At 38.6% G+C, this 15,851-nt stretch overlaps 1 pseudogene across 1 annotated transcript; it reads right to left on the reverse strand.

The window, feature by feature from the left end:
• Nucleotides 1–4,496: 4,496 nt before the first annotated feature.
• Nucleotides 4,497–5,221, reverse strand: LOC307061459 (nucleophosmin-like; annotated as a pseudogene). Its single transcript has one exon. The product of its transcript is annotated as a nucleophosmin-like (transcript).
• Nucleotides 5,222–15,851: the final 10,630 nt, after the last annotated feature.

Below are 15,851 nucleotides of genomic sequence, written 5' to 3' on the forward strand. Positions count from 1 at the left end.
CCAGACCCTGGAAATGTACCATGTCATTCCTCGAAAGGAATCTTTGTTTCCTTGTTAATTAGCTATATTTTGCTTTTGCTTTTTAAAGATTGTTCAGGCTTTACAATATCAAAATCTTGTTGGGAGTTAATGTGCAATTTTCAAAGTCATGTTAAATCATGCAATGAAAAAAGAAAATACTCCCTAATCCTCATAACCTTGCAAAATGAAAAATGGCAAGGTTTGCCTTTTTTCCACAGCACATGAAATTTGAAAAATAGCGTGAAGACTGCATCTAAACCCTCTCTCTGCCCTAAAATGGCATAGCAATCTAAAGAATGAGTACATGCACTAACATATGTTGTCAGCTGTCTTAAGAAGAGGGTGTTTCTATAATATGATGTTATTTCTTCAAGCTGCATTCAATATTCTTGGCTGCCAGATGACAAGAGGGGAAAAAATAAGACACTTTTAGGGCAGAGGACAAAGACTCAAGGACTGGAGTGGGGGGAGGGGGGGAAGGGAAGAAAAAGTTAGTCTGAAATTTGCTGCTCCTCTGCCTGTCCTATTTGATTTTTGAGATGGGTGGGAAAGAAGCACATAATGTAGGAGTTTGGGGAAGACCACTTGCCTCAATGTTGGCCGTGATTTGGAGGACACTTTTATTTATTTTCACATTGAATGCTCCTTTAACCAAAGAGGCAAAGTTGGGTAAACATGTACTCAAGGCAGGAGAGAAAGACCCTTCTACTCTCGGGCTGTCCTCAGGGAAGTACCAGGGCTGCTGATATTCTAAGGGCTGGCCTCTCTCAGAGTTACTTTCTGAAGAGAGCAGTCACAAATGGAAGGACATGGTAAGTCTCTTTAGTGTTGTATTCAAGCTCTGGCCTCTCCCAGCACACACACACCCCTCCCTAGCCTCAATTCTGTTTAAGAGAGAGTGTTGTTTTTAGTTTTGTTACATAAAGTGGCAAAGACGAGTAGCTTGAGAAGCTGGCCAGTGGGGCGTTTATGATGTCCCCTTCCATTACAGAGTTTTGAGCCTTCAGAGGATTTGCAAACTGCTGACAATGAAAAAAGATAATTGGTTGAGAATATAAATTCTTAACCATGCTTACTACATGTTTTTATTTCTTTGGTTTGGTCTTCATCCATGTCAACAGGGTTTATATGGTAAGTCAATTGAGGGTAGGCACAGTGCTGTCATGCCCGAGATTTTCTAAGATAGCCCTGATTTCAGATGTTCCACTCTGTGGGCTCTTGAAATACCCTCAAATTTATCAGAAGATCTGCCCCATGGCTAGTCTGTCTATGTGGCAGACTAGGTTCTTAATTAAAAGTTTGTTGTGATGGCAGTGGCTAGTCCTAATTCATAGCTGGTCAGTGGTAACATCCAGGTCAGAGTCTTCTGATGCAGAATTGCTCCCACGAGTTGACACCGTGGTTTTATTGTTCTCAGAGGTCCAGAGGAAGGAGAACACTCCCTCCATAGCACCCGGGATAAATTTTTTTTTTAATTGTGAGAGTGAACAGTTTTGCTCGATCAAGTAAAATTTACTCCAGTGTCGGCAGTGAGAGTATGAATGTCTTTTTTAAGGAAATGATCTGCAGCTCATAAATTTTGCCAAAACATGAATAAAACTAAAATATCCCTAAGTGAACTTAAAATCATTCTGGAACAGCAAAGCTCCCCAGTGAGATGAAACTTGCTTTTTTTTTTTAAGCTAATCTTTGAAATGAAATTTTACTTTTCTTTTCCTTTTCAGTTTCCTTGATAACTTTTTCAACAGTTCAGTTGAAGAATTCATCACCTTTTGGTTCCAATGGACTACTGTAGCAATTTTAGCAAGTTAAAGTGCTTCAGTTGGGACCTTATGTTTTAATCCCCACCACCCTCTCCAAACACACACACTGCTGTGAGGGCAGCTTCTCTGAGTCACTGACTCAGGCAGCAGAAGGACAACTGCTGTAGACACTCAGCAACACAGCTGACATGTATTTGAAAAGTGAAGTGTTAGTGTCATTTAGAGAGCAGAGCAATATCCTCCATCAGAGATGAACCCTTGGATTAAGAGAGAGTACTTAGTTCCCATAACATTTAGGGTCTGAAATAAGTGCTCGAAGCAAATCTCTTGACCCTGAAGTTGAGGTCAACTACTCTTGGGCAGGGTCAGAAACTTAAAAAAATGCTGTTAATAGAGTTTAATGAGGTGAAGGCTATTTCCAATTGAATCTTCAAAAGCCCTTCAAGCTGCAATTGGCAATTACTCTTTGCTTAAGAAAAATGACTTCACCCATTCATAGCCACTGATTCTTATTTATTGATATTACTTTATTAGAGACATTAAAGTAATATGATTAAAACATTTGAATATTAGACGTCTATGTTTATTCCTTTTCCTTCCTGCTCCAGCCATACCAAAGATCTTAAAATTGTCTGAACAAGCCATGTTATTCTATTGTTAGCCTTTAAACATGTTGTTTTCTCTTTCAGAAAAACTGTTTCCTCTCCTTTGCCTCTCTTTGCCTGGCTAATTTCTACTCATTCTTCAAGTTTCAAGCTACATCTACTATAACTGGTTGGGGTGCTACTCCTGTGAGCTCCCTAAACCCCTGTGCTTACCCACCCTGTATTTGTCGCATTTTTTACTTGTCTGCCAGGACTTTCCATCACTGTACCATAAGTTATTCTCTCCAGTGCCTTCTACATATTAGGTCCTCAATTAATATTTTTTGGATGAATGAATAAATGAAGAATAAAGTAATAAAAAATAAGTAAATCACTTTGCGATTAGTGGAAATAGTGTCTCAAATATTATTGTGCATCAGGATCACTTAGAATGCTTGATAAAAATGTACATTCTCAGGTTCTAACTGCAGGAATTTTGCATGAAACACAGTGATAACTGTGGCAAGCTACAAATAATTTGTTACTACCAGAGCATAAAATGTAGACAGAAAATGGAGGTTATTGGGGCTGGAGGTAAGGTGGGGAGCAAGATTTGGAGGAGCCAGTCAATGAGCTTGGGTTTTATCTGCAGCACAGCTTATGGGGGAGTCAGCAAAGAGCTTTATGATTAGACTTCTGGTGTCTGTGTAGAAATTAGATTCAACATTGGTTCTCAACCTTGGTTGCATATTATAATTATCAGGGTAATTTTAACAAATAAGTAATGATGCCTGGGTCTACCCTGAGATATTCAAATTTAAATGGTCTGAGGTATAGCTTGGGCTTGGAGTTGGTTTTAAATCTCCCCAGGTGATTCTAACGTAAAGTCAATACTGAAAACCACGAAGAGAAAAATTGTCCATACAATTTGGCAATCAATTAACTCTCATGTGACATCTCAAATTGTAGTTGTGTGTTGAGGAAAAGTAAATTTAAAACCAAAATGAGATATTACCACACACCTTCCAGAATGGGTAAAATGAAAAATAGTAGGAAACTAAATACTGGAGAGCGTGTGGAGCAGCCAGATCTCTGATATACCTGCTGGTGGGAATGTGTGGCAGTTTCTTCAAACTTCTTCTTCTAACAATGCAACTACCGTACAGCCCAATATTTATACTCCCGGGCATTCATCCCAGAGAAATGGAAACTTAGATTGACAAAAACATGTATACATGAATGTTCATAGCAATTTTAATTGTAATAGCCCTAAATTGGGAACAATCTAAATGTCCTCTAATGGGTGAATAGGTAGACAGACACTGGTATGTCCATATCATGGAATACCACTCAGCCATATAAAAAGAACAAACTATTGACAAATGGAACAACTTAGATGGACCTCAGGGGCATTATGCTTAGTGAAAAAAACCAATCTCAAAAGGTTACATACTATATGATTCTACTTACATAACATTCTTAGAATGGCAAAGCAATAGAAATGGAGAACAGATTAGTGATTGTGACTGGGGGTGGGTGAGATTACAAAGTGGTAAACTGAAGGAGTCTCTTTGGAGTGAGGGAATAGTTCTGTGTCCTGATTGTGGTGGTGGTTACACAAATCTATACAGGGGATTAAATCGCATAGAACTACATGCTATTATAAGCACACACACATGTACACATACAGTTGAGCGGCAGGCAAAAACTGGGGAAAACCAAATAAAGTCTGTAGTCTAGTTATCACTATGGTACCAATGTCAGTTCTCTGATTTTGATGTTATACTACAGTCAAATAAAATGGCACCATAGAAGCTGGGTAAAGGATTAATGGGATACTGTGTATCATTTTTGCAACTTCCTGTGTGTCTACCATTATTTATTAATTACACTTATTTATTTGTTTACTTTATTAACATATTGAATTTATTTCACATGTACATTTTTGTCTCTCCACCATTTCCATTTGTCTGACCACCACTATTACTATGCCCTAGTGGAGACTTCCTCCACTTCCACTGCAGAGATCTTGAATAGACTCCTGGTCAGTCATCTGGAAAGAATTCTTCACATAACTGATGAACTTGGCTTCCACTTTGGGAAGAGAACAATCTTTTTCTATACTTGTTTACATTTTTGCTTCAATGTCTTCTATAGAACTAGGTTCTTTTGGTGTTTTAGGAGTTCTTTTCTATTTTTTTTTAAGGATTCTTGACCTTTGATCTCGGTGTTGAAGGTTTCAAGTTTTTTCCATTCTGGTTTGATTTTTGTGCATTTTTGGCTGGAGTATTTTAGATAGATTTCATTACTGGAGCTTTTTCCTTTAGCTTCCTCATTACCAAAATCAACATCATCATCATCTTCATCTTCATCAGCAGCAAGTTTTACTTTTTTTTCTGTGGAAACTTGCTATCACTTACAGGGGCAGAAAGGTTTTCCAGATATACTTAAGAGTTTCACATCCTCCTCCTCTTCATCTTCTGAATCTGTATCTTCCTCCACAGCTACTAAGTGCGTGCACTAATATGCACAGGCCCTGAACCACACTTCAACCGTAAGATCACAGGTGGTGTAATTTCAAAGCTCTCACGGGAAACTGTTGGCTATACAGACATTTTCAAAGTTGCCAGTGTTACTTTAACTGGACTGCCTTCATAATTCACCACCTCTGCTTCAACAGTATGCAATTCATCCCCTGCACCAGCCCCTAAACTGACTGTTGTTAAAGATAACTGGTGCTCATTTTCATCATTATCCACTATAAAATGATAATCTTTGTCAGCCTTTAGTTGACAATCAAAAAGATAGTTCTGGGACCTCAGGGTCCATGCCCACGTCCACTGAGTTTTCCATGAGGTTCGTGGCACATGTTTAGGTGGGAGAGGAGGTGGACAGAGATAAACAACTACTGTCCGGAGAATAGCCATTATTTAAAAAAATTATAGTCATGTATTGTTATTCATTATTTGTATTATTTAAAATTTCATGCATTTATATTTAATTCCTTAGCTAGATTAGAGATTTAAGTATAGTGACAGTGTGTTATAATTGTCCTAATTCAAGTCAGTATAAATCAATTCAATGAAGTTAAATTGAATTCATTTCAATAAACATTTGAGGGCCTATTAGACACAAAATTAGTGAGGTTTATTCTTCTCACCCTTAATATTATATTGACCCTCCAGTATAGCACAGTAATGTGGACACAGCAAGATCTCAAAAAATGGTATCACTTGACTGGCCATATTAATTTTTATAGCGACGTGTCCTTCTCTTATTTACATAAATGCTGCATTTTCTTTACTCTGTTTTTTTTCTCTGAAAAGATGAAACATATCTGTAAGGAAAACATGTTTCCAAATTAATTTCTGCTATTTAGATTTTTAAGCCAGAAGAACTTAGGAAAACATTGATATGCCTCATACATTTATATCAGGTTTTAAGTTGCAGGTATGTTTTAGTATATTATTTTACAGCAGAAGACATATATTTCCATTCTTACCTTGAAATCAGGACAAAAACAGCTTAGACTACCAAATGAAATTCTTGGTCTTTTTTTTTTTTTTTTTTTTAAATAATCACCAAGCTTAAATTCGCGGGGATGAGGGCGATTTGCTCCATGTTTTCTACCTGGTTCAACATTCCCAGACAGCTATCACAAGCCAAATATCATTTCAGTAAATGAGAAATTCTTGTTTTCGGTACTGATTGGCTTTATTACACATGAAGGTTAATTGGGAGGCTTCTCAAGCTTATCTGGGTAATGATGAACAGTTGCAGTAGATTGCACTTCCCCGACCACCCAGCTCCTACATCATTTTGACCGAGCAATACCCAAACAAAGCCTTGTGCAACTGTGCAACTGTGCAACTGGGGCGTCATTTAACTGCACTGCAAACCCTGGCTGCGCTTGAGCCCAGTGAGCAGCTTCACAGGAAGCCAGAGGGAAACAAAAAGCCCCAGAGGAAATGTTCAATTAGCAGTGGTGCCACCCCCAGCCCCCGGACCACTGCAGCTCTAGGATTTGACTCCTGGAGTTCCAATGTATTGTGCTTAATTAGATCTCTATCCCACATCAATAAGTGGTACCACCCACAGCAGAAATGTGCTTGCCTAATACAGAGGCGCTAAATGGCAGATTTTTGTATCCCCAACAGAAGAATATCATTGCTAATTAAGTAGCAAAGAGAAAGGATGCCTCTAACTGCCTTGAAGAGCTTATAAAGCGCTTTACCTGTCTTATAACATCTTTAATAACAACAGCTAAGATGTTTGAGCACTTACTATGGGCTAAGCATTGTACTGTTTCACATATATCATCTCAGTTAATCCTCTCCATAAACCTAGGATAGATCTAATAGGCATATGTTAGAGATGATGCCTAGAGCTCTTACAAAGCTTGTCTAGGGTCACAAAGCCAATAGGTGTTTGAGCCTGGACCCGAGTCCAGGTGCGTCCTTCCTGAGAGATTCACTGTTACCCTAATGGATAGGTTAACAGAGAATGCTGTACAAGGAACTCATTGAGAGACGGTTACTTCGTGGAGTAGTTATTAAGGCAGCAGATAATTTTCCAGTTCACTTCCCAATTGGCCAGGTCACCAAGTGGATAACCAGTACTCTCTTTCTCTGGTTATCTATATGCATGTTTGGGATGACCTGCTTTTTACTGTGTGGTATTGTGATGCTGCAATGTTTGTTAGGGAGTTAAAGTTTTCAGGTAAAAATTTGCTTAGTAATAAAGGAAGAGTTTGTCAGTAATGCTTTGGATAGTAGATAGATGTGTGCCATTGGCGTCCCTCTTGCTGGCTTCTCCTCATCCAAGGCTCCTCTTCCCACGACCACCTCTTTCTTCTACACAGTCTTGTCCTGTCATGATCTTCATTTGGGGCTTTAAGGGGCTTAGTTAACAGTCTTTTATTCCACTGATCCCTTTTACCACTCTTTTCATGACAGCAAGGAAGTGGAGTAATAGCTTAAGAGGGCAGGTTTAAAATCAGACAGATCCAGGTTCAAATGCCAGTATCGGCAGTTGCTGACACTTAAAACACACATTTTGGTCATGGAAACACACATTTTGGTCAAGGCACTGAATTTCCCTGAGCCTCAGTTTCCTCATCTGTGAAATGTGAGTAACAAGGACACAGCCTCTTTGGATTGTTGTGAGATTGATTTAAAGCCTTATTCCTGGCATGGTGGAAGTGCTCAAGTATCAGTCATGAATAACTGTCAACAACAACAACAACAAAAACAGCAACAATTCAGCCCCACTCGTTTCCAATTCATTGTACCTGCTCTTTCCTGAATTTGGAATTTTTTTCTTCTTCACTAATCTCTGAGCTTCCTTAGGCTCCACATACTTTTTAGCAACCATGAAGACCACGTGTATATAGTTCTGTGCAATTGCAAAACTTACATTGCTCTGTATTCTAGTTGCCAAGTACTGTAATAACCATTAAAAAATATTTTCCCTGATATATTATTTTGCACCTGTGTAAACCTAAGCAGCTGTGCTCAGCTATGTATAAATATTTGCTTATGTGCTTCTGTTACATTTATTTATGTGATTCTGTCTACAGCCAGTTGCTCTATAAATGATAAACTCCTCAGGGCCAAGGACCTCACTCTCTACTTCTGCAACAGATCTGAGGATCCGGGTATCCTCCCAAGAACAGATTTCAGGAAGGCTGAAACTTGAACATATAGTACTGCTTTAATAAGATGTTAATGACTAGCTTCCAAACACTGTGTTCTCATTGAGAGCATCATTTCTTAAAGCAGTTTCAGCCACAGCCAGTGTTCTGTGGAAATGTTCAACTTAGAGGCCTTCGGTTGGTGATTTTTCACATTTTATAAGTTAAAAGAACAAAGCTATAATTTGGGAAACAACAAGTTAACAATCAAGAAAAAGAAAGAAGGGTTTAGTAATTGTTACTTTCAAGAAAGCTTCAGATCATATTTCCTTTGACCAGTGAAGTGATTGGTACGTTGGATTAAGAAAATATCGAGTCACGCCTAATAGTCAAATAATCATAGCTGCACTTTTAGAGCACTTAATAGGTGCCTTGTTAGGAGTTTGGTTTGTCTTGTCTCATTCAGCCTCCCCAGCACTCCCATGAGATAGGTGCCATGTTCCTCTCCATTTCACATTCAAGGAAACTAAGGTTAAGAAAGGTTTACCTATTATCCAGGATGCAGCTGAAAAGAAATGGAGCCAGGCCATGTTAATCACTGAGCTGTACTGCCTTCTTCAAAAGAGAAGGAGTTTTACAGATGAGCTATAAAGATAATTCCAATATTCCTCTTTTTCTTCTTCCATAATACTACCCCTGCCTGGACCCCCCCCAAGGGAGAGGAAATTCTATTAGTATATTCATGATTAAGCTTGCTTACTATAGATAAATAATGATAACTGCAGGGGTTTGGGATGGTTTGCTAGGAAAATTAAAAAAGAAAAAAAAAGAAAGAAAAGAAAACTCTCTCCCTAGTTGTTTGCCTTCAAATGCTCCTGCTCTCCCACTGCCCGGCTCTCCCTTCACTGCCTTATAGTGAAGTATTCAAGGGAGGGTTGTCCTGTCAGAGTGAAGCCATTAAGGAAAATGTCTCACTGCCTTTTGAGAGGACAAGTAGGAAACCTCTTTTGCTTTCTTTCTCTTTTACCCTCATCCTCTTCTTTTCCCTCCTCAGCTCTATTCTTTTAGAATAAATAACAGCTAACTTCACTCAGGCATTGGGTAACTTGAGCCATCTCGAGCATTGTCTGAGAAAGCTGGCTCTCAACACACACCACGTGCAGCTGCTTGGGGCCCTGCCCTTTGGCAGCCTCACCATCCCCATCTGCTCCTCCTGGATGTCAGGACCCAGCAGTTACAGAACTGGCCTCTGGACCTGCACGTAAAGCATGCTTTTGTAATAAAACATCCAGTTGGCCTCTTCCAACTTCAAACATTCTGTGAGTCTCTCAGCTGTGAGTTGTAGGGGATCCAAGAACCTCTCAGTGGAGTCAGGACTAGGCTGTGGCTGATTTGTAGAATTCCTACATTTATTCTGTTTTACAACAAGAGAGAATTTCCAAGTCAAAGCAACATGCTGTATTCTATAATGTGATGGTGGAGAGCAGGGGAGGATGGATAGAAAAGGATGCTGATGATGCTTACACTTCAAGCTCCTCAGATGCCTGGGTTCTGACAAGGGCCTCTGCTGCATTCATAATTCATAATTCTCCCAGATTGTATAATCTTAAAAATGGCCTCCCAAATTGTATAATCTTCAGGCCACTTAATACTTGGGTCTGGCCCTGGTTGAGTGACTTTTTGAGGAGTAGTTTAATTTACATTGTGTTTGACTAAGAAATTCAAGCCCTTGACGGCTAAATATGAGGAAGGTAGTGCAAATAATATGACTAACTAACATTTCTTGAGTCTTTTACATGCAGTAGGTACTGTTTTAAGCATTTTTCTTATTCTAGCTCTTCCACTCTCACAACAACCCTAAGCACTAGGTCTATTTTTAGCCCATTTTTAGGATGGGGATATTGAGGTTAAATGACTTACCTAGGGCTCCAGCTCAGGCAGTCCCAATCCCGAGCCTTTGCTGTTTGCCACTGTACTATGCTGGTGTGAACTGAGACTTTCTATCTTACTTCTGGTTCTTTTGATGTCTTTGTTCTTTGTCTTCAATAAGTCAATGAGTTTCTTTTTGCCTTAGTCACCTCATCAGAAGATTTTACCTCTCTGATTTCCAGGGGTGAGAATGGAATTACATGTTTCATATAGGAGCCTGGAATCAGAGAATTGGCAAAATGTGCTCTGATCAAAATCCAGAGATAACAAGTGACTTGCCATTTGGCAACAGAACTGGGGTTGGCACTCATGGCTCTATTTCTCACTCCTCACCATGAAGGCTCTTCTTCAGAATATACTTACATTGTAATAAGTCTAGAGTAGAGTAGAGTGGTGTAGTAAGTGCAGAGCATAGAGTAGAATTTCTATCTGTATTCAGTCAAAGTTTGATATAAATCCGTGTTCTTAATTTCAAAAATTAAAAAGAAATTCTTTTTATTTTACTTGTAAATAATTGTATCTTTGTTCACATAAAAAGAAATTCCACATTGTGTTACAAAAGGGAACAGTTAACTTCTGTGACTCACATGATTATTATCTTTAAAAAGAGCCATTCAATAAATAAGCAGCCCATATTTCAGTTCAGGGTTGTTGATGTTTTTAGTGGATTCTTCTATAAAATGTAGCATAAATAAATAAGTTGAAATTGTTTGTTTAGACAAATCTAAAACATTTACTCCCACACAAGCAATGAAATGCAGATTTTTCTTTTGAGGCTTAGATTTTTCTCACAGTATTATAGTGGTTCACTGGAGTTCCACTCATGCTCAAGGTCATTACATATCTGAAACCCTCAGGAAACACATTGTATTATTGTTCTTGAACCACTTGAGCATTGTAGATTGACTGAGTTTAAAAACCACATCGTGGGTGAAAAGCACAAAATTGTGTTATTATGGTTTTCTTCAAGGAATCCCAGAATTTCTAACTGTAGCTTTAACTGTGTTATACAATAACTCTCCCAAACACCATTTTAAACAAGTAATCTTTTTTATTATTTCTTTTGGCCTTCTCCTTGTGTGTGTATAAACAGTGAAGACTCACAATATTTTTTGTCAGCCCTGCCCTCACATAACCCGCACTAAGAATTTCTACTTTCTTCACATTTGGCAGTAACTCCTCACTAGGCCTTTGGGCTATAAGGGTAACTTAAAGGACAGGAGACCCACTTGGCCGTCAGACTTTGGAGAGCCTCCTCACCTCCAACCTTTGCCCTGTCAGTGTCCCCAGTCCTAATAAGGAGAGAAAGAAAGGAAACAATGCCTCTCATCTACCCTAAATTCTCCTCAAGATACCACTCTGTGATTCTGCTTTTATTCACCTTCACATTCTTGGAAGGAGAGTTGACACGCGTTACTTCAATGTCCTTGCCTCCTTCAGTCCTTGGAAACCTCCTCATCTTTGTGACTGCAGCACTGGCACAGTGGACCACTCCATTCTCTGAACTGTGCACACTTCTTACTTTCTACATACAACTCACCTTTGGTTCTCTTCTTAGCTCTTGGACCACTTTTCCCTTTCTTCTCTTTCCTTTGCTGATTCCTCTTCCTTTGACCAAATATTAAATGTTATCTAAATTTCCAACTCTGTTTGTTCTTTTCTTCAGCTTTCCACATCACCCTGACTGATTTCACCCAATCTCTTGGTGTGAACTCCAGTATTTTCTCTACAAGTTCTGCCTCCAGCTTGATCCTCTTATCTGAGCACCAGACACAAACTTCCAACTAATCTTTGACCTGCTCCAGCTGGAAGACCTGAAGCATCTCAAACTCAATACGTATAAAAATAAAACTATCACCTTCTCTGTAAAACCCATCCTTTGCTTTGTGTTCTTCATGGACATTGGTAAATGTCATCACTGCTTATGGGTCCATTCCATCTTAAAATGTCAGATGTCTTCAACTCTTCTTTCTGCCTCACTCCAGTATCCAATCATTTGCTAAAATCCTGGCAATTCTATCCTGAATGCCTCTCAAATCCAGCTGTTACTGGATTTGAATACCTCTCAAATTCCCACTGTTACTCTAAATATGTCACATATCATCTTTCGGTCTGGGTAATTCTATCTGCCTAACTACTGTTTCTGATTTCAATATCTCCTTCCTTCCCTTCACCTCCACTGTATTCTCTCCATGCCACCAGAGTGGCCTTTATAACATGAATCTTAATGGCAGATGCTTCTGTCTATAAACTTATAGTTCCTTAAGGATTCATAATATTAGATTTAAAAAATCATACAAAAGAATATAAAGAATAATTTCAATATTAGTAAAAATAACACACATACACACAGTCCACCAAAATGTAAGCTGTGGTTATCTTGTTATTGCTAAGTCATAGTATTGGGATGAGTTGTATTTCCTTTTTTTACTTACTCTTATCGCTACAACGAGAATATGTTACTTGTGTAACAAGGCAAAATTATTATTTAAAAACAAACTGATGGAATAAAATAGAGCTGACCGGGCTTTCCTGGTGGCGCTGTGGTTGAGAGTCCGCCTGCCGATGCAGGGGACATGGGTACGTGCCCCGGTCTGGGAAGATCCCACATGCTGTGGAGCGGCTGGGCCCGTGAGCCATGGCCGCTGAGCCTGCGCGTCCGGAGCCTGTGCTCCGCAATGGGAGAGGCCACAACAGTGAGAGGCCCATGTACCGCAAAAAAAAAAAAAAAAAAAAAAAAAAAAAGAGCTGACCTAAGTAACTTTGGAAAATAGTGTTTTTACTAGATGCTATAAAGCTAAAAATGAAAAGAACTATACATAAACACTGTACTCTTGTTGGTAAATTCATTTCTTACAGGGTTATGCGTTGGCAATTGTGAAACTGCTTTACAAGTATACAAGCAATAAACAAATATGTAAATAAATTGTAGATAATGAGAGTCAGGTTTCTCACTGCTAGGGACAGAAGTTACAAATAAGCAAGTGGGGAAGGCTGAAATAAACCTGGTGGTAGATTAGAGCTGGAAACATCAGTACAAACGCATGTTTAATTTAATATTTGAACAGATAGATGGATACAAAACAATTATTGATATGTGTATGTACATGGGTTAGTACACATGTATATATTTCCTAGCTCTGTCCTTTGAGAGGGCCAAGAAGCAGTGAAATCTCAGTAGCAACAAGCACACCAGCACCTGGACTTGGTTTCCAGAAGTCATTTTCCAACATCAGGAACCAAAACTCCTTGGAGAAATATCTGATTCTAGTCCTGGGTCACAGAAAATCAAAGATGAACCTGGAGCACTCGTAGTGCCAGATTGAGAGGAAATGCATTAAAAAAAAAAGATGGAGCATGTCAAAAGGACATAGGAACCAACTTGAAAGAGCTTGAAATGCTGAAAGGTGAAACAATTTGAGCAAAAAAAAAAAAAAAAGAGAGAGAGAGAGAATTGAATTATAACCCAAATAATGTTTTTAAAAATCCTACTTTTATACTAACATAAATACGTGGTTGAATAAATAAATAAATAAGTGGGAGAGAAGAGGCAAATCTCTTACAGAAGAATTCCAAATAATTTATGTAGATACCACTCCCCTCTCTGGGGGGGGGGGGTAGAGCTTAATTCTCTTCTCCTTTAGTGTAAGCTAGACTTAGTGCCACTCCTCTACTGAATGTTGTTAGAATAAAAGGGAAAACTTGTCCCTGTACAGTGGAGAAAACTAGCGGACAGCACCTTAACCACACGATCACCACACCAGTGATTAGTGATTTTAACATCGTGTTCCCCCTTATGAGGGGATGAGCGGGGCGCATCACCTCTGGGGTATTCTTCCCCCAAATCATGAGAAAACAACAGATAAACTAAAATTCAGGGATGTTCTACAAAATATCTGACCAGTACTCTTCAAAAGTGTCAAGGTCATGAAAAACAAGAAAGACTAAGAAACTTTCACAGATAGAGGAGACTAAGGAGACATGATGCTTAAATGCAATGTGGTCCCTTGGATCCTGGGACAGAGAAAGAACATTAGTGGAAAAACTGGTGAAATCCAAATAAAGTCTATAGCTTAAATAAAGGTAATATATTAATGTTAATTTCTTAGTTTTGACAAATGATCCATGAGTTTGTAAAATATTAAGATTAGGAGAAGCTGGTTGAAAGTATATGGGAACACTCTGTTCGATTTTAGCAACTTTTCTATAAATCAAATATTACCCCAAAATAAAAACTAAAAAAACGAACAAACAAAAACATCTCACGGCCTGTGCAGGGCTTCTCAACTTGTCTTGAAAAACTCATCTGGAAGTTTTTCAAAAGTACATGCCTGGGCACCACCTGGGAGATTCTGGTTCAATAGGACTGTGGTTGAGTCAGGGAAACTACAACACATAATTGTAAAGTGGCACAGGAGAGCCTCATATACTTCAGGTATTGCAAAACCACTTGTCTGTGGTTTTGCGAACAGAGCCTGCCTATGCCATTTCCCCTATAGACTTTTAAACTTTTTGTAGTAAAAATTGCTCAGAGACCACAACCAGAACTGCCTTTTATAATTATAATTATGAATATACTAACTAATAAGGCATAAATTATTCTGAGTATAAGGAATATAATTGGTAGATTGAATGGTTTGTCACACAAAGAATTTCATGAGACTGTGTATTTTATTTCTAAACACAGTACATTATAAGTTTGCCACTTGACACCCATCAACCCGAAATCTTATTAAATATTTATGGGCCAGGAAATTATTTCCACATCTTCATTTTCCATTTCATTCGTTTTGAAGTAGAAATTTACACATGATATCTTTCCAGCAGGATTTTCATGTGGTTGTCCTGTATTTGCAAGCTTTTTGTGAAACTGAAACACTCTAAAGTTATTTCAATAAACAGAAAAAAAAAACCAAAACCCAACTTGGTAAGATGTAGGGAAAAGTTAAAATGAAATGTACTGGAAAAAAAGATTGAAATCAGAGAGTCCATGTAAATTATATCCAAAGTGTTTGTACATGTCTCTGTGAGCGTATGTGTGCATGGAGCCTTTTACAGAGGTCTGTGAATGCCTAGAGATTCATGAGGAAGTGTCAGGGGTTTCTTAGACTCTCTGAAATTGAAGAAAAAAAATATATGTACATTTTTTCTGGGGATTCTTAATGAGAACAGTAAGCCAAAAAGAGTTAAGAAATGCTGGCCATAGGTAGTCTTTTGGGTAACGGTAACATACATTCATATTAACTAAATTACTACACTTTTAAATAACTGGCAAATAGTTGTACTGTGATCTGATCTCATAACAAGACCTATTGCTAATGACTTACTGGAACACAAATACAATCTTATTTATTTTTCCCAGTAGAGAGTTGAGAAAGGTCTTGCAATGCAACAAATGTTCTCAGAAAGAATGATGAAAATGAAAGCCTCCATCTAAGGATAGGGCATTCATTTATCAGATGTTTACAAAGTCTTTACCATGTGCCAGGCACAGTTCTAGGGTTTTGGAATAAACTAGCTGACAAAACAGGCAAACATCTGTCTCTCATAGTTTACTTTCAAGTAGGGAAGATAGACAATAAAGAATAAGCAAAATAAGTAAGTTACATAGTATGTTAAAAGGTGATATAAATGCTATGAAAAAGAGAAAAAATAGAGTAGGGTAAGGGGGATTGAAACTGCCAATTGGGGGTGGGAACAGTTGTATATTAAATAAGGTGAGAGGGTAGCTCTCATTGAAGTGGTGAGATTTGAGCAAAGTTTGAAGGCGGTGAGGGAGTTAGCTGGGTGGATCCTGGGGAAGAGCATTCCAGGCAGAGGGAACAGAGCAAAGGTCATGTTGGGGGAGAAGCAAAGAGGCTTCTGGCTGGAATGGAGCTAAAAGTGAGGGAGGAGGAGAAGAAAAATCGGAAAAGAGGCCAG

The sequence above is a fragment of the Hyperoodon ampullatus genome (assembly GCF_949752795.1).
Source record: "Hyperoodon ampullatus genome assembly, chromosome: 12".
Lineage (NCBI taxonomy): Eukaryota > Metazoa > Chordata > Mammalia > Artiodactyla > Ziphiidae > Hyperoodon > Hyperoodon ampullatus.